A 24,076-nucleotide genomic window follows, 5' to 3' on the forward strand; every position below is an offset into this window, starting at 1 on the left:
AACATACTGGGATATTTTATGACATTTGAGGTGTTTTATATAAAGCAAGTTGTTGTTGTTGTACTCTTGCTTTTGGGTCAGAATGTCATGGGTTCAAGTTGTTCTCTGGAATTTGAATGTCATTTATGTTGAGAAATTGAAGGCGTCCCACTTGTGAGTTTCCCAATACTCAATGATGGTCAGTGAATTCTTCCTAAAAAAAAAATCAAGCTAATGCGTTTCTATTTCCTGCAAACCTGATTGTTTTTAAATTGGAACGGCGTCACTAATTTCAAATCACCAATTGTTATTCCAGTGTTTAATGAGCCCTGAAAAATTTTCAACCACAGCTTTCCACTGTTTATTCTCTAATTTCCTCAAGTATTCATGGATGTTTTCCATCTGTTCTTGTTTAGCACATGAATTTTTAATTACCCCAGTGCATCTATCCTTTTAAAGTACCATTTCGTTACTGATCTGTTTTCTTTGTAAACTTGGATGTTTGCTTTACCCATACCTGGAAGGGCTCAACACACTTTTAACCTGTGGAAATGTCCTTTACTCTTACACCATAAATATGTTCCCCTGCTCCAATTAACCTAGCTCTCTTTGGTGAAGGCATTTCAAGTTCTATATTAGGGGCTGGTTTAGCACAGGGCTAAATCACTGGCTTTGAAAGCAGGCCAAGGCAGGCCAGCAGCACGGTTCAAGTCCTGTACCAGCCTCCCCGAACAGGTGCCGGAATGTGGCGACTAGGGGCTTTTCACAGTAACTTCATTTGAAGCCTACTTGTGACAATAAGCGATTTTCATTTCATTTCATATTACATACTTCCAAGCTGCCAGTATCCTCTCCCATCAAGTTCCATTCACCCATCACTCACCTCTGCTCATTGACCTGCACTGGTTCATGGTCTGTCAACACGTTGACTTTTGAAATTCTCATCCTTTTTTTCAAATCTCTCCATGGCTTTGCTTCCCTCTGTCTCTAACTTCCAGTCCTGCAATCCTCTGAAATCTCTGCACTCCCCCAATTCTGGCCTCTTGTGCAGTTCTGGAGGCTGTGCCTTCAGCTGCCTGTGCCCTGAACTTTGATGTTCATTTTGTAAACCACTCTTTTCAGGCACTTACCTCTTTGGCCAGGCTTGTGGTTACCTATCCTAACATCGGGGAACTCTTGTGCCACAGGTTCTGTGCCATAGGCTCCGGGTTCAAGTCCCACTTCAGGCCACTGAAAATGCACGCAAGGGATGGCCAAACAGGTTGATTATCAGCCTGTAATTCCTTCCAGTACACCTGATGGCAGGCAGTAAAGAACAGAAGAGTTTCCTGGTCAGCCATACTGCTGACGGCAACAATAAACCACTGCAACACTTTGCCAAATTGGGCAGCACTGTGGCACAGTAGCTAGCACTGTCGCTTCACAGCGCCAGGGTCCCTTCGATTCCCCGCTCAGTCACTGACTGTGCGGAGTCTGCACGTTCTCCCAAGTCTGCGTGGGTTTCCTCCGAGTGCTCCGGTTTCCTCCCACAATCCCAAAGACGTGCAGGTTAGGTGGATTGGCCATGATAAATTGTCCTTGGTGTCCAAAAAGGTTAGGAGGAGTTATTGGGGTACGGGGATAGGGTGTAAGTGAGGGCTTAAGTGGGTCGGTGCAGACTCGATGAGCTGAATGGCCTCCTTCTGCACTGTATGTTCTATGTAACTATGTTCAAAATCCATGGTCACCAACCTCCTCTTGGTTATCTGAAAGACGTGGAGGAGGATTCCGATATCTCTTGATAGGCTTGGTGTCAAATTTTGTTTGATGATGTACCTCTGAAGCACTTTTAAAGTTTTATTACGTTAAAAGGGTGACAGAAATGCAAGTTCTTGCTTGTGGAGGTTTGATGAAAATGATTTCTGTCCACACTGTCACAAAGAGTTGCCCAGACGTAGAATAAGGATGAAGCATGTGAATTTTGTTTCCTGTGTAAGGTATAATGGCCACAGTTTCATATGCTGCATCTCTTGACCCTGATGTGTTTGGTTTGGTAAGCATTCTGCTCCTCATGCTCTTCCTCATCTTGATTTTCAGTTCAATTCACTTTATTGTCCATGCAGAAATTAATTTCAAGCGTATTGCCCATTCATTAAATAAATAGATAAATGGTAACAAAAAAATTACCCCCATGACAAAGACCTAACTTTGATTTTAAATATGTATTAAAAACTATTCCAATAAAGCAAAATAATCAGTCAGCGAGTTCCACCCTAAGTTCATATTCTCATCCATACATCAAACTCCTGTTAAAAGTTCCAATTTAGAAGGGGACCAATTACTTCAGGAACCGATTTGTCCAGCAGCTTGAGGGATTTTAGCCTTTCCCTGAAGTCATTCCAACAGTAGTTCTGAGACAGGGTGATTCTCATTCTTCATGACACTCTTTACTATCATCAAAATTCAAGGACAGATTTCATCAAGCGGGATCTGCTCAAGACAACTTAAAGTGCCATCACTTTTTGTAATGACTACAGTATTTTGAAATGTGTGTAATGTTTTGATTGTATTGAAGCACCTCAGAGTGCAACATAATCTATGTAGAAAACTTGAATATTGTTGCACTTTGTTTTGGCATTTTGAAATGTTTGTCACGTTCTTTCAGATATTTTACGAATAAAGTATACTTTTTTGCAACAAAACCAAGTCAATTCCTTTCCTGCCTGGTGCAATAATCCCTGTACTCTTTAAGAGGAGTTCCACATTCAATAATATGGGCTCTGAGTAAATCCTGAAAAAATCTAGTCATTGCCTGGCACTTGTGTAGCGTGAATGTAACTTGCCATTTGTCAGCCCAAGCCTGGATATTGCCCAGGTCTTGCTGCATTTGGATATGGACTGCTTCATTATCTGAGGAGTTGCGAATGGTGCTGTGCTCGTTCTGGGTGAGTGTGCTTTACACTCAGTTGGCTCTGTTTATTACTTAGCTCTGGAGTCGCCAGGTATCGTTACGATACCGCCACAAGATTCAAGATCAGATCAATGACTCAATACACCAGTTAGTAAGTTCAAACAACACGTTTATTATTACACAGTTATTTGCTACTCATGCATATAAACTAAGACTAAACTGTTCCTACCACTACTCAGGCCAATACTTAGCTGAAATAAGGGAACTGCCGAATCAGGGAACAATGGCCTCTTGCTTTGTCCTGGATCGCAGGCTTCCAGTTGGTGTGGACTAAAGGGGTCAGGAGTATCTACTCTCGTAGCGTGCGTTGTATGACACTTACTTGATGGCGGCTGCTGACCAGGCCTTTCCTTCTCAAGGTCTTCTGCTGCAAAGGTGTTCTGCTGGGAGGGCCGGCTGGTCATGAAGAAAGAATCAGTCCTGGGACCTGACTTTTATAGGTCCCAGGGGCTTTGCGCCCTTCTGGGCGGACCCTCTATAAACTTGCAATCGATTGGGTCTTTCCCAATCGATTGATTTGAATTTCCCCAATAACGGGGCTGTTCCTTGATCACTGGGCGGTCCTTGGGGCTTATTGTTTCAGACTCCCTTTAGCGCCGAGAAGTCTGACCTATAGAATGTAGCGATTGCAGTTAACTGTTGTGTCAATTGTGCCTGGGAATCACCGGGAATCGCTCACTTAATATGCGCAGCTTGTTAGTTACAATGCTGTCTGGTTTCTTTAGCAGCCAGAATACACAGGGGATTCTGCAAACTGCTTGTCTCTTTGCAACTGTCCATTTTTCCCTGTAACCTTTGCGTTCTTCCATTTTGTGTGAGGAAGTGGCCAACCCAGGTGGCTACACTCCCTCCTTGTGATCCTAACGCGATAGCGTGAAGGATCACCCAAGTACGGTGTCTTCGTTCCCTGACCTCAGTGAGTTCCATGGCCTCTGCACTTTCCTCAACTATGCAGAAAATTTTTATCTTGCAATCTCTATTTGGTGCTATGTCAAAGGGGACATGCATTACTCGGGAACCTCTAACTATCCTTGATAAACTATACTCGCTCAAACATTTTAAAACATCCTAACTTCCTAACCTTACAAACAATAGCAGTATTACATTCCATTTCTCTGGCACGGCAGTCGAGCTCAGAGTGTCACAATCAATTGAAAAAGTTCCTTTATTTACAAGACAACAAATGCAAAAATAAATCCTTTATCACAAGTCAAGGGGTTGGGGGGACTGGTGAAATCCGAAAATAGGGGATTGCACTCTATATACCGTTGAGGCGCGAGAGCGGTATGCTCTCCTTCGCCATTTCCTCATCCTAAAAGTCTGTACTATGATGCAGATAATAGCCAGTGCCAAAAGCAATTCTACGACATATGACAAGGAGTACCAAGTTAGAAATCTGGTACACCAGGTCAGGGTATTGTTGCCGTTTACTGGGCTTGGAGTGGTCTGTGTCTGGGAAACATTAACGGCCGGGGTCATAGGGGAAAGGGGGTTCGCGTACATGCTCAAAAGTATACATGTTAAGAAGAAAAATACAGTCGCTGCTGTCATATTCCTTCTCTCTTTTGCTTGCTGTGATCTTGCTCTGATCCTGCTTTGGTCCCTCCTTCGAACGTCCGCAAGCTGTGGGATCAAGCATAGTGAATGATAGTATATCTGTCCTCTTGTGCCAATTTTCCCTTTATGAATGGTCACTCCATATGACTCCCTCAAATTTTTTTTTTTCAAAACGAATTTAGAACCAGGCATATACTCAAATATGTACCACTGCGAGCCATCTCGCAGGCTTTGAAATTTACCATCCCAATGTTCCTGGATGTAAATAGCATGTGGAATGGCAACCAAAGGGCTACCTAAAACAAACTTAAGGAAACATAATCAAACTTTTTAGAAATAAGACATTCGAATGAGTTGCGTATGGGCCGCGGCGGGTAAGATTTGGATAGAATCCCCGGGTAGGGTATGCTGTGCTGTACCCGAGCTTAGCTGACCAGAGGGGTGGTCCTCAGACAGGGCGGGTCCTCAATGCCGTTTCTCCACTGCCTGAGCGACCTGAAACGAATGGGCAAGAATGTAGTCATCATGGGGGTTGCCTCTTCTGTTCTCCAAACAGAAGAGCAGTTATGAAATGTTCTGGGGAACAAAACACCTTCACTACAGAAGAACAGTGACGAAATGTGAGATGGTCACAAACTTTTCAGCTGAAAGTCTTGTGGCCAATCCTCCTAGTCGTTCTGAACTGATCCAAAGACAAACATGAAACAAACAAACATGAAAGAAACATACTGTAGGTTCCATCAGAAAAGGACACCGTTTATCTCTCAAGCGGTTCCTCGTTTTACATCATCTGGACACCTCAATCATTATCTTCTGCGAACAGGGTCGCAAAGGGGTTGCCGTGTCGGGAGTCAGACTTAAAGTCATCCACTTCTCCCGGATCCCATACCCTTGTATGGATCAGACGTGCTATGGTAGCATTGTGTGAACGGGGGTCCATCTCGTCGTTCCGGACGAGCCTGAAGAATTGTCGCTGTGCCAATGAGTGTTGTCAGAAATTGAATGAGCGAAAGCGGGGTCGTCAGTGTGGGGCGGGCGTTCTGGGTCTGGAGCCTTTATGCATATGATCTCAAAAGGATCACTGTAGTCGGGTTCGTAGTCGCTGTGTGTGTGGTCTGTTGTATCAGGGCAGTAGAGTGGCGTGCTGTGGTTGTCGTCACAGTCGCTGTCTCTGCTGTGGCAGCTTGTGGGCTTTTCGGGGCGTGGTCTGAAGTCAATGGTCGAGGTCGAGTCCAATGTGGTACTGGTCTGTGAGGGGGAGGGTGGAAATGCGTCTCTTGTGGGCAGGGCGTGGTGTTCTGCTGCGTCTAGCAGGCCATGGTGTGTGTGGTTGGACTGTGTTCCATATGCCTTTAACTGGTTGATATGGAACCAGGCATTCTTCCCGTTGGGGTACTTTATTTTATATACTGAAGGGCTGACTTTGTCAGCAATTGAGTACGGACCTGAATATCTTGGGGCCAAAAATGTGTTGGGATTATAAACAGACAACATTACCTGCTGTCCAACCTGAAACTCTGTGGAATGTACTGTTCTGTCGAAACGAGCCTTGCTCTGTTTCTTTTTCGTTCCCACTTTAACTGTGGCTGTTAACTGAGCCGATCTTACATTCTCCACTAATTGTTTGACTGCTGTCTCGTGTGTGAGGGCCGTCACATCTGGGCTAGTCATGTCGAGTCCTAAAAGGAATTCAGAACCTTTCATGGGGCATCCGGTCATGAGTGTGTGTGGGGTGAAACCTGTTGAAGCTGAAACAGTATTCCTTAAAAACATAAGTGCGAATGGGAGCACCGAATCCCAAGTCGTATTATTTTCCTGGACCATCTTTCTAAGGGTCGATTTTAGAATCCGATTCATGCGTTCCACTATACTGCTGGACTGGGGGTGGTACGCAATGTGGAAATTTTGTTTAATGCCGAATATGGTCAGGGTGTTCTTCATGACCCGTCCTGTAAAATGAGATCCCTGGTCCGACTCAATACTTCTGGGGAGTCTCCATCTAGTAAAGATGTGGTGTGTCAGGATCTTTGCGGTTGTTTTGGCCGTGTTAGTTCGTGATGGGAATGCCTCTACCCATTTGGTGAACGTATCAATTACCACCAAAACGTGTTTATATCCATTCCTGCATGGGGGCAATGGACCTATGAATTCGATCTGGAGGTTAGTCCAGGGGCCATTAACGGGGCGAGTGTGACTGAGCTGAGCCTTTTTAGAATACCTCTCTGGGTTATTCTGAGCACAAATTAAACAATTGTCGATGTAATGCGTTACATCTTCTCTCAATTTGGGCCACCAACAGAGCTGTCTCAGGTGGGCTGTGGTGGGGTCGATCCCTTGGTGTCCATGACCACCATGGAATAGGCAAATCATTTGATTCCTGTCCTTCTCAGGAACCACATACAGTTTATCTTTCAGAACCACACCATCGTGTGTGGTCAGAGCGTGTTTAAACTTGTCATACGGGGCCAAAACGTTTCCTCGCAAAATCTCCCTGAGATTGCTGTCCTGTTTTTGGGCCTGTACTAGGTCCTCAATGTTTGTCTGTGAGGCCTGAACTGAACTCACAGGGGCACTAGCTGGGGCGCTAGCTGGGGGTGTCCAAAAATGTCCGTGCCTGGAACCTGCTTTTGCCTGTGCGTCGGCTTTCACATTTCCAGGGGGATGACCGATGGCGACTTCTTACTTTAATTATGCCATAAGTCCTATCCTTTGCCTGTTCTAGGATATGGCGGAGCAATGGGGCTGATGGAAGGGTCTTTCCATCTGCGGAAACAAAACCTCTTGTCTTCCACAGGGGTAGAAAATCTGTCAAACTGTTGCAGACATATAGACTATCAGAATATATATCTGCTGGGCTGGGGAAGGAATCTGGGTGGTCCACTATGTAAGCTATGGCCGCGAGCTCTGCTGCCTGCGCGCCTAAGTGACCAGGTAACTTTAAAGCTATCTCTTCTAATACGCATCCCTGTGCATCCTCTACATAGATGTCGCATCCTGTAATGCGCTCACCATTTAAAACAGTGGATGAACCATTCACATAAATCTTCAAGGGGGCACATGTGTCAGTGTGCTGGGGGCTTTGAGTTGAACTTCCTATCTTCCTGGGGGGCGTCTTTGCAATAAAGGGTCCTGTGTTGTGGAGGGGGGCTACTATCTCGCAATCAGGGGGTTGTCCTGGGTATTGGAGGTTGTCTGCTAAAAAGGTGTGTATCTTAGTCTGTTTCACTGTGATGTCCCGTCCTTGTAAAAGAAGGTTCCACCTAGCTGCTCTAATTTGGCTAATAACTGAACCGTCCTTCAGTCGTCCGTCCAATAGAAGTTGTGTGGGGGTGTGTTCGGTCAGAATCGTTATGGGGTTTAGTCCGGTAATGTACGAAAAGTACTGTACTGCCCAGAATACTGCGAGTAGGTGCCTTTCGCAGGCTGAAAATCCTTGCTCTACTGGGTCTAAAAGTTGGGAGTCATAAGCCACTGGTCGTAGCTGCTCGTGCCGTTCCTGAAGGAGCACGGCCGAGAGGGACAGATCTGTGCTTGCTACCTCAATTGCATAGGGAGAAAGCGGGTCTGGAACTTGTAGTGCAGGGGCTGCGCTAAGGGCTTTCTTTAAATCTTCCACAGCCTCTATGCTGCGGAAGCCATTCCCAAGGGGCTCCTTTCTTAAGGAGGTCTGAAAGTGGGGCTGCCTTTGTCGCAAAACCATCGATATGGTTCCAACAGTACCCAACCAGTCCTAAAAACGACCGGAGGGCTGAAACATTTTGGTGAAGGGGCAATTTGACGATCGAGTCAATTCTTTTGAACTCGATCTCGCATTTGCCGTGCGTGATGACTGTACCCAAATACATCACTTTATTCTCCAACATTTGGGCCTTTCTGGGGTTCACTTTACATCCAATTGTCTTCAGAAGTTCCAGAAGTTCAGACAGAAGCGTGATGTGCTCTGCCTTGGTGTCTGTCTGCAGTAATAGGTCGTCCACATACTGTACCAGACATTCGGGTCGGGGAAATTTGATAATCCATTTGCCAGCTGTCGGTGGAAAATGGAGGGGGAGTTGTGGAATCCTTGTGGGAGGCATGTCCACATTTACTGCTGACCGTTAAAAGTAAATGCAAATTTGTACTGGCATGCCTTCGCCAATGGGATTGACCAGAAGCCGTTGCTAATGTCCAAAACCGTAAAATACTTGGAGTTGAATCCCTGCTTGAGCATGGTCTCGGGACTTGTTGCTACCGTGGGGGCTACTGCGGGGGTGACTTTAATGAGTTCCCGATAATCAATGGTCAGACGCCATGATCCGTCGGACTTCCTCACTGGCCAAATTGGGGCATTATTAGTCGAGGCTACTATCCTTAGTACGCCCTGCTCTAATAAGCTCTCTATTACCTTTCTGATTTCTCCCTCCACTTCCAGGGGAAATCTATACTGTTGCTGGGGTTTAGGGTCAGGTCCTGTAATCTGAACTGGTCCAGTCATCCTGCCGCAGTCGTGCCTGTGACTGGCAAATGCTGTCCTGTGTTTTTTTTAAACTGCCCTAACCTGTTTGTCCGTGCTGAGCGTGGTCGGGTCAAAACAATAGTCACCTACTGCGCTAATCCTATTTTCATACTCACCTACTGTGAGCGTTGCGGGTGCTCTGTCTGATTTTGCCATTCGCCAGACACACTGATTGATTGGGTCGAACGACAGGCTGTGTGCATTCATAAAATCAATGCCGAGTATATGTTCTGCTGTGTGGGGCAGATCCACTAAAACAACGGGATGTCTGGTGGAGATGTTCCCTATCTGAATTGGTACAGGGGCTGTAATGTGTCCCTGCTGTGAGTGGCCTGTAAAGCCGCTGAGTGTTATTGTGGCTGTAGTGGGCCACGTGTCTGCCTGTGGTGTAGTGGAGGAATTAATGGTTGTGCGGGACCCTCCTGTGTCCCAGGGTAATTCTATGGGCTGCCCCCGAATTTTCGCTGTGACTACCGGTCGTCCGGATCTGTCCCAGAGGGTGTCACAGACCCAAGTGGGGAAGCCCGAACACCGTCAGTCCGTTCCGTCCACATTGGTCTGTCCTGACTGCGTCCCTATACTGTGAATGGGCTTTGCTCTATTCCTGTTCAGAGTGCCTGTCTGCTGGCCTCTCTGAGATTTCTGCGGGGCGTTGCATTCCCTAGCAAAATGCCCTAACTGTCCGCAGTTAAAACATTCCTGTGACTTCTGTGGGGGGGCTGTTCTGTCCCTCATTTATCCATGCGGGGTTTTGATGTGTTTTAACTGGATGCATGTCTGCATCTGCTTGAGCCTCCTCTGGCTTTTTAAATGCTGTCTTACCATGAATAGATTGCTCCCAAGTGCGGGACAATCTTTTCAAGACCCATTTTTCATAATGGGCCTCTTCTGAGGGGGCCGTAATTAGAACAGTCTTTCTGTCCTGCATCTGTGGCGTGGGAGATGATAGTGCGGGTCCATTTAACCATGTTATCTTGTGTCAAATGTGCGCGGTCTAATTCACCGAAAACTGGAGTGAAGTGAATCCACAGCCTTCCTGCAAATGCTGTGGGGTGCTCGCTCTTTTTCTGCCTACATCTGTTTAGGCCTTCAACTGGGTCTCCTCTGTTACACCCTATCGCATCCAAAATAGCATTTCCTCAAGGGTGCCTCCTCCAACGTTCTGTGGGTCGGGGAGGGCTGCTACTACTGATGAGTCTAAACTGAAAACTATGAGCTTAACCTGCTCTCGCGCATCAAGGCCGTACATGGTCGCCTGCTGTTTAACTTTTGCAAAGAATTGGTGGGGGTCTGAAGTGGGGAGGAATGGGATGGTTTTCTCACACGCGTCCCTTAGTTGAGTCACGGTTAAGGGGGTGGTGTAAGTGATCTCGGGTGCGCCGTCTGCGGTTGCTTTTCGTTGGGTGGTGACTGGGTTCATTGGTGCGGGTGCTATCTGATCTGTGGGGGGTTGGGGTGCTTTCCTTTTCTGCTGCGTTTCTAGCGCACATGTTCCCTGAACATATCGCTGTGCTGTCTCTCTTAACTCCTGCCAACCTGGTGCATTCTCTTCCTCTAATTGCGTTCCAAAGGTTTCTTGGAAGCCATTCTGCACAGAAAGCAGAGATTGCAGCTCCACAATCTGCTTCCTACACTTAGCATGGTCCACTGTGCTTTGCCTTTGCTCAGTGGTGACAGCATGGAATGCCCTTAAAGCTGCCTTCAGGTCGCTACACTGCTTTTTCAGTGTCTCTACCTGCTTCTCTGATTCTTGTCTTATCAAGACTGCACGCTGCACATCCTGATAGGCTTTTTTGTATTGTAACTGGGAGCTGCTCAGATGGGCTAGACAAGACTGGTGTGCCCTCTTGGCATCATCCACCTCTCTATCCTTATCTGCCAACTTTTGCCTTAATTCTAAATTCTCTCTCTCTATATCACTGACATCCACTTTACTGTGGCGATGCCTTTCCTCTAATTCTGCTCGGAGCGTCCTGACGACCTCCTCTGTGCCTCGCAATTGTGCCAAGCAGGACACAATTGCCATCGGCTTACGTGCTTTACTCAAACCTTTCTTATGAATTTCAGACAAGTTCTCCCACTAAGTATGCCCTATACCCCCGGGACCTGTCTCCTCATTCGAACAAAACTCACTCCAAAGGGGCCATCCTTTCCCTTTGAGATATTTCCTGAGTTCCAGCTCCCAAACGGGACACTGACCTACTCTGCTGGTCGCTGCGACCACAAACTCTTGGGGGTGCATGAGGCGTTCCATTGCCTGCATGGCCATCTCTTCTATCTTATGCTCTCTTTTAAATTTGGAACGAGGGATATTAAGGCGGTGTTATGAATTGCGGGTACGGCTTTCGCTATTTTCCGAATTATAAACTCCCGCCAGTTTGTTGCAACAAAAATCTCTCGGTTTTACCTTATAACCCTGTTAGTTACGCATGCAAAAACACATTTCCGAATTATGAGGATTGATGTGAACTACTTGAACACTTGTGGTTTTTCCTTTTCCCAATTGGATTTCTGATTCAAATTGCTGGGTTCTCTCGGAGTGGGGGGGGGGGCACTTCTAGTCGAGTCCCGTCAGAGTCTGCCACTAAATGTTGCTTGTTCTGGGTGAGTGTGCTTTACACTCAATTGGCTCTGTTTATTACTTAGCTCTGGAGTCGCCAGGTATCGTTATGATACCGCCACAAGATTCAAGTTCAAGTTCAGATCAATGACTCAATACACCAGTTAGTAAATTCAAACAAGACACGTTTATTATTACACAGTTATTTGCTACTCATGCATATAAACTAAGACTAAACTGTTCCTACACTACTCAGGCCAATACTTATCTGAAATAAGGGAACTGCCGAATCAGGGAACAATGGCCTCTTGCTTTGTCCTGGATCCGCAGGCTTCCAGTTGGTGTGGACTAAAGGGGTCAGGAGTGTCTACTCTTGTAGCGTGCCTTGTATGACACTTACTTGATGGCGGCTGCTGACCAGGCCTCTCCTTCTCAAGGTCTTCTGCTGCAAAGGTGTTCTGCTGGGAGGGCCGGCTGGTCAAGAAGAAAGAATCAGTTCTGGGACCTGACTTTTATAGGTCCCAGGGGCTTCGCGCCCTTCTGGGCGGACCCTCTATAAACTTGCAATCGATTGGGTCTTTCCCAATCGATTGATTTGAATTTCCCCAATAACGGGGCTGTTCCTTGATCACTGGGCGGTCCTTGGGCTTTATTGTTTCAGACTCCCTTTAGCGCCGAGAAGTCTGACCTATAGAATGTAGCGATTGCAGTTAACTGTTGTGTTCATTGTGCCTGGGAATCACCGGGAATCGCTCACTTAATACGCGCAGCTTGTTAGTTACAATGCTGTCTGGTTTCTTTAGCAGCCAGAATACACAGGGGATTCTGCAAACTGCTTGTCTCTTTGCAACTGTCCATTTTTCCCTGTAACCTTTGCGTTCTTCCATTTTGTGTGAGGAAGTGGCCAACCCAGGTGGCTACACTCCCTCCTTGTGATCCTAACGCGAAAGCGTGAAGGATCACCCAAGTACGGTGTCTTCATTCCCTGACCTCAGTGAGTTCCATGGCCTCTGCACTTTCCTCAACTATGCAGAAAATTTTTACCTTGCAATCTCTATTTGGTGCTATGTCAAAGGGGACATGCATTACTCGGGAACCTCTAACTATCCTTGATAAACTATACTGCTTGTTTCTTTGCAACTGTCCATTTTTCCCTGTAACCTTTGCGTTCTTCCATTTTGTGTGAGCAAGTGGCCAACCCAGGTGGCTACAGTGCTGAACATTGTGCAGTCATCAGCAAACATCCCCACTTCTGACTTTATGATGGAAGGGAGGTCATTGATGAAACAGCTGAAGATGGTTGGGCCTAGGACACTACCCTGAGGAACCCCTGCAGTGACGTCCTGGAGCAGAAATGATTGACCTCCAACCACCACAACCATCTTCCTTTGTGCCAGGTATGACTCCAACCAGTGGAGAGTTTTCCCCCCGATTCCCATTGACTCCAGTTTAACTCGGGCTCCTTGATGCCACAGTCGGGTCAAATGCTGCTTGGTGTCAAGGGCAGTAACTCCCACCTCATCTCTGGCATTCAGCTCTTTTGTCCATGCTTGAACCAAGGCTGTAATGAGGTTAGGAGTTGGCAGAACCCAAAGTGAGCGTCCGTGAGCTAGTTATTGCCGAGTAAGTGTAGCTTGAGAGCACTTTTTAAAAAATTTAGAGTACCCAATATTTTTTTCCAATTAAGGGGCAATTTAGCATGGCCAGTCCACCTACCCTGCACATCTTTGGGTTGTGGGGGTGAAACCCACGCAGACACGGGGAGAATGTGCAAACTCCACAGTGACCCAGGGCCTGGATTTGAACCCCGGTCCTCAGCTCCACCGTTCCAGTGCTAACCAATGCGCCATGTGCCGCCCTTGCTTGATAACACTGTTGATGACTCCTTCCGTCACTGTGCTGATGACGGAGAGTAGACTGATAGGGCAGTAATTGGCTGGGTTGGATTTGTCCTGTTTCTTGAATACTTTTCGTCAGTATTCACTCAAGAAAAAGATAATATTGTGGAGGAGAATGCTGAGACCCAGGCTATTAGAATAGATGGCATTGAGGTGCGTAGGGAAGAAGTGTTGGCAATTCTGGACAAGGTGAAAATAGATAAGTCCCCGGGGCCGGATGGGATTTATCCTAGGATTCTCATGGAAGCCAGGGAAGAGATTGCTGAGCCTTTGGCTTTGATTTTTAGGTCATCATTTGCTACAGGAATAGTGCCAGAGGACTGGAGGATAGCAAATGTGGTCCCTTTGTTCAAGAAGGGGAGTAGAGATAACCCCGGTAACTATAGGCCGGTGAGCCTAACTTCTGTGGTGGGTAAAGTCTTGGAGAGGATTATAAAAGATACGATTTATAATCATCTAGATAGGAATAATATGATTAGGGACAGTCAGCATGGTTTTGTGAAGGGTAGGTCATGCCTCACAAACCTTATCGAGTTCTTTGAGAAGGTGACTGAACAGGTAGACGAGGGTAGAGCAGTTGATGTGGTGTATATGGATTTCAGTAAAGCGTTTGATAAGGTTCCCCACGGTCGGCTATTGCAGAAAATACGGAGGCTGGGGATTGAGGGTGATTTAGAGATGTGGATCAGAAATTGGCTAGTTGAAAGAAGACAGAGAGTGGTAGTTGATGGGAAATGTTCAGAATGGAGTTCAGTTACGAGTGGCGTACCACAAGGATCTGTTCTGGGGCTGTTGCTGTTTGTCATTTTTATAAATGACCTAGAGGAGGGCGCAGAAGGATGGGTGAGTAAATTTGCAGACGACACTAAAGTCGGTGGAGTTGTAGACAGTGCGGAAGGATGTTGCAGGTTACAGAGGGACATAGATAAGCCGCAGAGCTGGGCTGAGAGGTGGCAAATGGAGTTTAATGTGGAGAAGTGTGAGGTGATTCACTTTGGAAAGAATAACAGAAATGCGAAATATTTGGCTAATGGTAAAATTCTTGGTAGTGTGGATGAGCAGAGGGATCTCGGTGTCCATGTACATAGATCCCTGAAAGTTGCCACCCAGGTTGATAGGGTTGTGAAGAAGGCCTATGGTGTGTTGGCCTTTATTGGTAGAGGGATTGAGTTCCGGAGCCATGAGGTCATGTTGCAGTTGTACAAAACTCTAGTACGGCCGCATTTGGAGTATTGCGTACAGTTCTGGTCGCCTCATTATAGGAAGGACGTGGAAGCTTTGGAACGGGTGCAGAGGAGATTTACCAGGATGTTGCCTGGTATGGAGGGAAAATCTTATGAGGAAAGGCTGATGGACTTGAGGTTGTTTTCGTTAGAGAGAAGAAGGTTAAGAGGTGACTTAATAGAGGCATACAAAATGATCAGAGGGTTAGATAGGGTGGACAGCGAGAGCCTTCTCCCGCGGATGGAGGTGGCTAGCACGAGGGGACATAGCCTTAAATTGAGGGGTAATAGATATAGGACAGAGGTCAGAGGTGGGTTTTTTACGCGCAAAGAGTGGTGAGGCCGTGGAATGCCCTACCTGCAACAGTAGTGAACACGCCAACATTGAGGGCATTTAAAAATTTATTGGATAAGCATATGGATGATAAGGGCATAGTGTAGGTTAGATGGCCTTTAGATTTTTTCCATGTCGGTGCAACATCGAGGGCCGAAGGGCCTGTACTGCGCTGTATCGTTCTATGTTCTATGTTGTGTACAGGACACACCTGGGCAATTTTCCACATTGTCAGATAGACGCCAGTGTTGTAGCTGAACTGGAACAACTTGGCTCGGGGTGCAGCATGTTCTGGAACACAAGCACCTTCTCTCTCCACATATGCTGCCAGACCTGCTGAGATTGAGCAGTATTTTCTGTTTTTCGAACATACAGTGCAGAAGGAGGCCATTCGGCCCATCGAGTCTGCACCAACCCACTTCAGCCCTCACTTCCACCCTATCCCGGTAACCCAGTAACCCATCCTAACCTTTTCTGGACACTAAGGGCAATTTCTCACGGCCAATCCACCTAACCTGCACATCTTTGGACTGTGGGCGGAAACCGGAGCACCCATGGGAAACCCACGCAGACACGGGGAGAACGTACAGACTCCACACGCAATTCTATGACCTTGTTGGGCTCTCGCTCAAGTGTAACGAGGTCGGTGAATAGTGGGAGAGGCTGGGCCGAGCGCCGGGAAACTTGTGAGAATGACGCCCCTCGACATTTGATGACTGTGGTTGGGTCAGAATAAAGGGACCTTAAATTGGCATTTGATTTTCACTCTATTTAACTGAGCTTTGCTTGCTAATTCTCTGACCAAAGGGGAAGAAGTGTATCTTTCGCAGCATTTCCTTCATTGACTGGGATAAATTGAAACTAGCCTGAAGAGGGCGGTCTTGTATAGTTTTTGAGAATAGCTATAATGAAGAATGACAGGGAGCAATGGAAGTTGGGAAAAGGTTAAAAGCATAATCCAAAACAAATGCTTTGGCAATCAACTTTACGAAAGACTACTGGTACTGGATTGAACTTTTCTAGTTTCTTGACCTAAATCTATTATACATAGGTCCATGAAATCCAGCGGGGTGCCACTTAGATCAGTTCAAACATTTAGAGCTTAATAACTTACAGAAACATAAAAGGTACACTGCCTAATTTAATATATTGCTTTTTACATGGTGACTTACCACATTGAAACATTTCAAAGAGCTTCTTAGAAGGAAAGACTTGCACTTGAAAGCCAGCCATGATTTTAGTTGATAGCATTGATCTCGCCTCTTGAGTCAGAAAGTTGTGTATTGATTGTCCCACTCCAGGACTTGAGCACAAATCTTTCAGCTGACCCCCCCAGTCCTGACGCAATGCCGCATTGTCAGAGGTGGCGTCTTTCAGATGAGGCATTAAACCAAGCTGTGTTTGCCATCATTGGTGGACATCAAGGATCCCAGGGCTGTTATTTCAAACAGCAAGGGACTGCAAGGTGCCCTGACCAATATTTATTCCCCAACCAACATCCCTAAATCAAATTAACTGGTCATTATCAGCTCATTATTTGTGGGAGCTTGCTGGGGGAATTTATTTTTACATTTTTTCATGCAATGTGAGCATTTATTAGTAAGACGAGCATCGTTGTCCCTGCCTAACTGCTCTTGAATAGAGCCACTCTCTTGACTACTGCAGGCCATATGTTGTTGCTATACTCACAGTGCTGTTACAGAGGGATGTCCAGCATAGTAACCTGTTTCCCACACTGCAATAGTCACTGCACTTCAAAAGTACTTAACCGGCTCCAACTGTGATTATTGGGTCTTGCGCCCGCCTGGCCATTCTTAAATGGGCCCCTGGAGACTGATAAAACTCTGTGGTCCAAACGTTTAAAAGTTTTTATGTTCTGCAAAGGGAAATGTTTCTCCTGATTCCGCTTGACAATTGAGGGCCGCTGTCAACTGGACTGTCTCGCAGAACCGCTGGCATGATTCCTGTGCATGCTCAGGGGCTTTCTTCTCAGTGCCGGCCATTGTGGAGCCTGACACAGGCCGGTGCGGAGGGAAAGAGTGCCCCCACGGCACAGGCCCGCCCGCAGATCGGTAGGCCCCAATCGTGGGCCAGGCCACCGTGGCCCCCCGCGCCCCCCCCGAGGACTCCGCAAGCCGCCCGCAGAGCCAGGTCCTGCCGTGATGGACCTTGTCTAATCCACGCCGGCAGGACTGGCCGAAAACGGTGGTTGCTCGGCCCATCAGGGCCCGGAGAATCGCTGGGGGGGGGGGCACTGCCAATGGCCCCCTACCGCCGCGATCCCCGCCCCTGCCCAAAAACTGGCGCTGGAGAATTTGGCAGCCGGCATCGGAGCAGCGGGTGGGATTCACGCCACCCCCTGCGATTCTCCGACCCGGCGGGGGTTCGGAGAATCCCACCCCATATCTCCTAGTAACTTTTAGCACAACCAGAGACCGTGGACTGGATTCTCCTAAAATGAGACTATGTCCCCACGCCGGCGTAGAAACGGTGAAGTTTCAATCCCAAAATTCCTTGAAAAAAGTTAGACGAATTCATAGCCCTGTAAGGGGCTAGCAGGGACCCAGAGTGTATCTCGCAGCCTTTGCTGCAGGTATGAGCCACCACACTTCCGGGTCAGAGGCCGCGCATGCGCACGGTGGCGACCCCCAGTGGCGTGCTCTATGGCGGACTCGAACCGCGGAGCCAGACAAAAAAAATAAACTCCCCGATCGGCCGCACGCTCGAGACTCAAACCCCCCCCCGCCTTTAATTGCCGGCCGCCTATAAGGACCCCCCTCGACTCCGATTCGCCCACCCCCGACCAGGGCGGCCGTGGACTGAGTCCGCAGCCGCCACGCCAGCATCCCGACCGGCAATAGGTGGTTAGTTCCACACAATCGGGAACTCGGCCGGTCGGCAGCAGAGGATTGCTGGGCGGGTCTATGGCAATGCCCCCCCCCGGCGGGGCGGCGATGCTGGTTTTCGGTGCCTGGAGAATCCCCGAACCGGCGCCGGGCCTGATTACGGCATCAAATTGGATTCTCTGCCCCTGCGCCGGCTGCGATTTTGGCACTGGGCTGCGGAGAATTCAGCCCCCTATGCCACAGTTATCCTTCACATCCCACTATCTGCAGAATAGGTTTTTACAACCAGTCCAACATTGGTCCGAGCTTCCAATGGGCTCCTTTCACCCCATTTCACCGTGACGTAATGTCACGTGATCATCAAATGACGATTCCCATAGAAGCTTCGAACATGACTACCAGCATTAAAGCCCATTCTGGTGATTCTTCCCACCGAACAGCCCCACCTGCTGCCCAGTAAGTCAAACTGGGCCCCTCCTGTCCTCATGATAACCAAATCACTAAGGCTTTGTGCTTATGTGGGGCACAATTCAGAGATCACATGACCCTCTTCACTACTCCATTTTACCTTGAATTAAAGGCATAGACTGGGTAGATGCTGGTGAGATGTTTCCCCTGACTGGGGAGTCTAGAACCAGTGGAGACAATGGCAAAATAAAAGGGAAGCCACTGAGAACTGAGATGAGGAAAACTTTCTTTACTCAGAGGGTTGCAAATCTTTGGAATTCTCTACCTCTGAGAGCTGTAGAAGCTTGGTCATTGAGCATGTTTAAAGTAGAGATTGGCAGATTTCTAAATACCAATCACATAAAGAGATGTGGGGATAGTGTGGGAAAGACATTGATGTGGATGATGGGCAATGATGGTATTGAATGGCTCAATAGGTTGAATGACCTACTCCTCTTCCTATGTTCCTAAACAGCCCAGAAACTAATTACCTTATAAAACTTCGCATTTATGACATTAATGGTAATGTTTTAAATAATGGGCCGAATCTTCCAAGGGGTGACAATCAACGTTTAATAGCCACTCTGCTCCTATTTCTTTACACAGCGCTGAAGCTTCGCACCTCTTGTCTGGACATCTGAAATGGGCCTCTTCAATATGTGGAGGAAACCTGTTCTCTGAGTCTTTCTTCGTACAACAGGTTCATTCTTGGAAGTGAAGTCATGACCCTTTTTTCCTTTTCATGGTAAGTCTTCGTTCGGTAACACAGTGAAAGGTTTTGGAACATTGAAGTAGCTTTTCATTGTGTGGCTGGGTGGTAAGTGGTAAGGTGATGGGTGACAGGGTAGGTAGGGTGAGAGTGGGTAGGGTGGCTGGGTGGTAGGTGTCAGGGTGGGTAGATTGATAGGTGGCAAGGTACCAGCTGGGGAGGGGAGTAGGTGGCAGGATGGGTAGAGTGGCTGGGTGGTAGGTGGCAGGATGTGTAGGGTGTCAGCTGGATGGGGTACCAGGGTGGGTGGGGTCAGCTGTGTAGGGTGGTAGTGTGGCAGCCTAGTGAGGTCAGGTCAGGTTGATCTGGGGAGAAGTCAGAGGGTCGGGGGGATGGATTGTATTGGAGAGTTGGAGAAGGGTCAGGAGTGTTGTGGTGCTATCTGTTGTATAGTTCCCAGAAGTTAGACATGGTTTTTTTCCTGTCTAACATTTCCTGTGTAACTATTCTGGTAAGTGAGTCACAACCGTGAACTCAAGAGTTGAAGACTTTTTGGAGGATTTCAGGAATCAGGGCGATTGCCTATTGGAAGTTGAGACTTCCTGGGCAATTCCCAGGGAGTCTTTGCATTGGCACATCTGAGGGGTCCCCTCGCAAATTTCCGGGGTACAACTGTCCGGAGGCCAGAAGATCTGGGCCAATATTTCTCAGGTTCATTTATCTTTAGGTTAGCTGTTTTTCCTGTCTCTTGCTTGATGCATTATATCCAGGAAGAGCAAAAAAGCAACCTCTTCACCTGTAGGTATGATATATAACCAGGTTTTGTGTGCATTCTGGCTGCACATTTATCATTTTGGCGGTAGGATTCTCTGGTCCTGCTGGCAGCGCCCCCCCGTAAACATTAGCCACATGATATAATTTACATTACATGTAATTAATAAGAATCTGGATGTGACTAATTGCATTTTATGAGTGATAAATGTTGATAAAAGATGAGTAATTAACAACATAATTCAGCATGTCATTACAATACTCATACTTAAAAACAAGTAAATACTGGGAAAACTCAACAGATCTGATAGCACCTGTGGAGAGAGAAACACAGTTAATCTGACTCTTCACCATATTGGACTCGAAACGTTAACTCTGTTTCTCTCTCCACAGACGCTGCCAGATCTGCTGAGTTTTCCTCGCATTTTCTGTTTCATTTCATATTTCCAGCATCTGCAGTATTTTGCTTTTTCTTGCATGTTTCCATATAAACTATCAAGATGGAAAGCAGTCTGGCTGTTGTTTTGATCAGTGTGAGTGCTTACTTGTTTGGTTATTACATAGTGTTCGATGTTTGGTGAATGTACAAAGGGGAAGTACATTTACCTGTGTTGTCTGAGTGTTTGAAAGGCTTTTTCTACTAAAATCAGTGCATGTGGCCGGAACGGGTTTTCACATCTGTAGCTAGTCTGCAATTTCTATTGGACAACACTGTTATGCACGTTCTCCCCGAGTCTGCGTGGGTTTCCTTCGGGTGCTCCGGTTTCCTCCCACAAGTCCCGAAGGACGTGCTTGTTAGGTGAATTCGACATTCTGAATTCTCCCTCTGTGGCTTTTCACAGTAACTTCATTGCAGTGTTAATGCAAGCCTAGTTGTGATACTAATAAAGATTATTATTATTATTAAGGTGGATCCTCTGTGAGCGGACAGATGAGATGACACAAAACCAATCTCTTTCGTTCGACGGGCCTCATTGACTTGGTCAAATGCCGTGATTAACAGCGCAGAACTGATGTATTGCTCATATATTGAATGATGACGTATTGAAGAGGTTAAATATCCTACTTCGTTTCCTACGGTCATTGATTCTTGTTCTATTTTCTTTCTGTGAAACAAGTTTGCATCTTTGAGCACTCTCAGAACATCCAGATCTCATGCGTGGTTGCTGCAATCTCTGAGGGGTTGACAGGAGATACACTTGTAACAAATGATGACAGATAATGCTAATTATTCTCCTTCCCAAAGTGAACCACTCCAACTCTTAAAAGCACGCTACCAGGCTTCAGAAGAATTGACCAAAACTTGCAAAGCTGTGGATTCTGAAGATAGAAAGCTCTTGGAAATGGAACCATTGGACAAGAAGCTAGCTACCATATTCATTGCTGACCATTGTGTCGCCTGTAACATAATGGATTTACAGTCAAATATCCCAATCTAGCAAAATTTAGGTGTCGGCTGTTCATCCATTCTATCACATTGTGATTGTTTGTGGAAGGGGATCCACTGACATGTTTCTCCGAAGAAACACTTTAACTGGCAGTCAGTAACTCCGCTGTAAAGATTTAAAATTTGGCATCTTTATTGCTTACTTTCATGCATGCACATTCACATTGACCTAATTTAAACCAGAAAAGAATTGCTCATACACTAGATTTTAAAAAACTGTTGGAATTTGTATGCTCGTCAAAAGTTAATCTCATGAGGAGGTCATCATCAGTTAAGGATGTGCTATTTGTGATTACTTTGGGAAACGCAGAACTGCTAAACCTATTGATGTTTCCATGTATGCAGTGTGTTCAAACCCTTGAAGTATATGTTTGTATGTATTCTTTGGATGGGAAGCCTTTGAATCGAAACACACACATCTCTTCATATATACATGTCGTATTATAGATGTGTATTATTTTAGACTGTGTTGCCAAATGTAATTACTGAGTTCTATATTTAATCCAACATCAGTTTGAATTGATCGTAATGAGGATATTAAATATATTGTCTGCCAGAGTTAAAAACATAACTATTATTCTGACATTTAAGAAAGTATTTCATCTTACTTCACCATTTCAAATTTGGAAACTTTAAGTGCAGAAATATGCCTTTGTCTGCTGAAGTGTGTAATTATAATTAACTGTTACCACTGATGTCCAGTATTAACAGGGTGCTGATACAACTGATTCCAAAAGGCAACAAATAACACATTTTTACCCAATGTTTAACTAATGATATACTATTAATATTCTTTGGAAAAGTCAATACATTTTTGTCCCAATGACCCTTTTGGAAACTCCACTAAACACAGTCAGAAACAATTATTGGTGATTGCCCAGTCCATACTTTCGCAGGGTAAGGCACAGTTCCTAATGTTGATTTAAGCTGAACTTATATTTTCTGTCAGCTTTCAAGGTGTCGTGTTCCTTTTGCCGTCATCCTCTGAAACTCTATTCAAGATGGAAGGATTCCTGATTAAGTGTTGAAAATTGTTGACATCTGCTTTCTGAATAAATGTCACAGTTCTTCTTGCATCATCCATATGCTGCAATATAATATTCCCAATTATGCGGAGAAATTATAGAAATGTATAAGGTACCGTGACAATATTTGAGTTGCACATTTCCTATAATTAGCAACTTATTAATGAGGCAAAATTACAGGATTTTTCGGGGGGGGGGGGGGGGGGGGGGGGCGAGAAATATCTTTAATATGAAATTTTGCAGTTACAATAAGAATTCCAGACACATAGTCATAGGGATAGATGCTGACCTTGTGTTGTAAAACAGGTGACGATGAGTCAGTATCCTGTTCTGCAGCTCTCTTCATTTTTATTTCCATTGAAGTTAATCGCGGTCACCTGTTTTACATTATTACACAAAATCAAATTGTACCCCATTGGTGATTCGAGATCTCACAGTTCCTCACGCATCTAAAACAGAAAATGCTGAAAATACACAGCAAGGCAGTTAGAACCTGCAAAGGAAAATAATGCATATTAAGATGTTTCATGTGTTTACCCTTGGACAGAGCACACATTACTCGTCTTCATTTGTTTGTGAGGCAAGGGTGATGTCTTCAAGAACAGTATTTATTGCTCACCCTTAGCCACCAGGTGAAGGTGCTAATGGTCCATCTCCAACAACCATATTGGTTATCGTTTGCAGTTTTACTTCCTTCCTAAGGCCCCATGTGTCAAGAGTTTCATATCTAACAAGAGTTTCAATAGATTTATCCACAATGGATGTCAAACTCACTCGTTTAGAGTTTTATGGGATTTTCAGAAAGCTTTTGATAAAGACCCACAGATGAGGTTAGTGTGCAAAATTAAAGCACATGGCAGGGATTGAGAATTGGTTAGCAGACAAGAAACAGAGTGCAGGAATAAATGGGTCTTTTTCCAGGTGGCAGGCAATGACGAATGGGGTCCCACAAGGATCAGTGCTTGTGCCCCATCTATTCACAATATACAGCAATGATTTTGATGGGTGGCACGGCGGTTAGCACTGCTGTCTCACACCGCCAGGGACCCGGGTTCAATTCTGACCTTGGGTGACTGTCTGTGTGGAGTTTGCACATTCTCCCCGTGTCTGTGTGGGTTTCCTCCCACTGTCTAAAGATGTGTAGGGCGTTGTGTTATTCACCCTGGGGTAACACGGACTGCAACTGGATGCAGTTGTACTGGAAAGCAGACACCAAACTTAGACGTTGGTTCAATATGATTTATTGAACTTCTGTAACAGCGTACACACTTTGCTGTGGGTTGACACTCTACTACTCTAAGTGTGCTAACTCTAACTAACTAGACCTGACTAGCTCTGAGCCACGTGTAGAAGGTGCTAACTGATATATACACCCTGAATGTCACTACAGTTGTCACCAGTGGAAAGAGGCGGAGTGCTGATTCCTCGTGTGTTTTATAGTATGAAACCCCCTTCTAGTGTTGTCTGGTGACTGGTTGTGTTCTGTCCTGTGTGTTGATTGGCTAACCTGGGTGTCTGTCACTGCCTGTCTTTACCTCATTATGTGCATGAGTGGATATCATGCACAGGGTAAATGGACTGGCCATGCTAAATTGCCCCTCAGTGCCCTGGGGTTGTGGGATTGCGGGGATGGATGGAGGATGTGGGCTGAGGTGGGGTGCTCTTTGGTAGATCAGTGCATACCTGATGGGCTGAATGGCACTTCTGCACTATAAGGATTCAATGAGGAAATCAAATGTAATATTTCCAAGTTTGCTGACAAAATGAAACTTGGTATAAATGTGACTGGTGAGGAGGATGTTAAGAGGTGATTTCGACAAGTTGAGTGAGTCGCC

Source organism: Scyliorhinus canicula, chromosome 1 (genome assembly GCF_902713615.1).
Source record: "Scyliorhinus canicula chromosome 1, sScyCan1.1, whole genome shotgun sequence".
Lineage (NCBI taxonomy): Eukaryota > Metazoa > Chordata > Chondrichthyes > Carcharhiniformes > Scyliorhinidae > Scyliorhinus > Scyliorhinus canicula.